This window comes from Tupaia chinensis, unplaced genomic scaffold (genome assembly GCF_000334495.1).
Source record: "Tupaia chinensis unplaced genomic scaffold, TupChi_1.0 Scaffold000037_13, whole genome shotgun sequence".
Classification (NCBI taxonomy): domain Eukaryota; kingdom Metazoa; phylum Chordata; class Mammalia; order Scandentia; family Tupaiidae; genus Tupaia; species Tupaia belangeri.
In genome coordinates this window covers 253,840-255,201 of record NW_006159471.1, presented here as the reverse complement: position 1 = coordinate 255,201, position 1,362 = coordinate 253,840, and the positions used below count along the sequence as shown (strand labels likewise).

Sequence of the window (1,362 nt, the reverse complement as noted above, 5' to 3'; positions counted from 1 at the left end):
CCGCCCCCGGCCCGGGAGGGGCTCCGGGCGCCTCTTGCCTTGTATGGTCCGAGGACGCGGCTCCTCCGGGGCCCCTCCCGGACGCGCGGCCACGACCCCCACACACCGGCCCTGCGAGGCCGACCCCGACTGGAGTCGAGCCCGCGAGCTGCCACGGTCCCGAAACGGCCAGATCCTGTCATCCCGAGCTTCTCGAATCCGGACAAGGTCCCAGGTCCCGGAAGCCTGGCGTTCTGGGGGCGTAGGGTCTAGATCCCCCAGTCGCCGAGACAGGTATACTGACATTCCAAAATGCAGAGATTCCGGAATCTGGAAACTTTAAAGCTCCCTGCCCCAACATGCCCCTGTAGCGCCCGCCGGCCCTGGGCTCGCGCCCCGGCACATTCCGTCCTCCTCACCCCGCCCCTCCCGCCTCCCTCGGCCCCGTGGGTTCGGAAACATCCCGTCCCGGCCCTCCCGCGAGCTGGGTCAAGGAGCCCAACAGGACGCCAGCGCTGTGCCCCCCCACGCCCCGGGAACTGGCTCTCCCGGTTCCTGCCCGGTGACCTCACCTGGCCCCGCCTTCTCAGGTGAACAGCGGGCCCGGTGACGTCACTTCCTGCCAGGTAAGCGCCGCCAGGCGGCTCTGCTCGCGGAAGGTTTAGGGCGGCTATCAGTTGACTTATCTCGTTTTAAAAAAGCCCCACAATTCTTTCCACTTTTCTGCCTCTAGACAGCGGAATAGCCAGGATTTCAGTTTACAGGCAGAGTTCTTTTATTTAAAAATTCCAAAAAACACAAAAATAGACTTTTAAGATAACAATATATATATTACTTAATATATTATGGCACTTACAATAATTACACCGTCGTTTCCAATATTACAAAAAGAAGAAAAATAACAAGGGAAGCAGACGACCCAATATATATAAATACTATAAAATCTTATTAGAATAAATAAAGTCGTCATAAATAAAGGGCCCATTGGCTTGGGGAAGGGGTTTGGCAATGGCTTTGGCTACTTGCTTTTGGAGGGAAATTGAGCACCAGGATTCCCCCTCTAGGCAGGCTCCAGTCACCACCAGACACTAGAACCTCTACCTCCAGGAAAAATTGGGAGGGGGCAGTGAAGGCCTATTATTCACAGCACTTAAGATTCCAGGAGACAGATTTAGGCAGGGGAGGGGTGGGGAGACGCTCACTGCCTCCCTCAAATATGCTACATTTTTATAAAAGAACCCCAGAAAACATTCCAATTCCCTTCACCATGAACACTGAGCTTGCACACTGGGGACCTGCCCCAGCGTGGGGTCAGGGGTGTGGGTTAATGCATTTTGGAAAGTGTGGGGGGGGCAAGAGTCCCCAGGTCCCCACAGCCCCGGG

The 1,362-nt window shown here is 55.9% G+C and overlaps 1 protein-coding gene across 1 annotated transcript in view; it reads right to left on the bottom strand.

Annotated features, from left to right (window-relative positions):
* Positions 1–730: 730 nt before the first annotated feature.
* Positions 731–1,362, bottom strand: part of ZFP36 (ZFP36 zinc finger CCCH-type) — a 3,355-nt gene continuing 2,723 nt past the window's right edge. The window contains exon 3 of the mRNA XM_006140378.3: positions 731–1,332. The gene's annotated coding sequence lies outside the window, so the exon portion shown is untranslated. The remainder of the gene's footprint in view (positions 1,333–1,362) is intronic.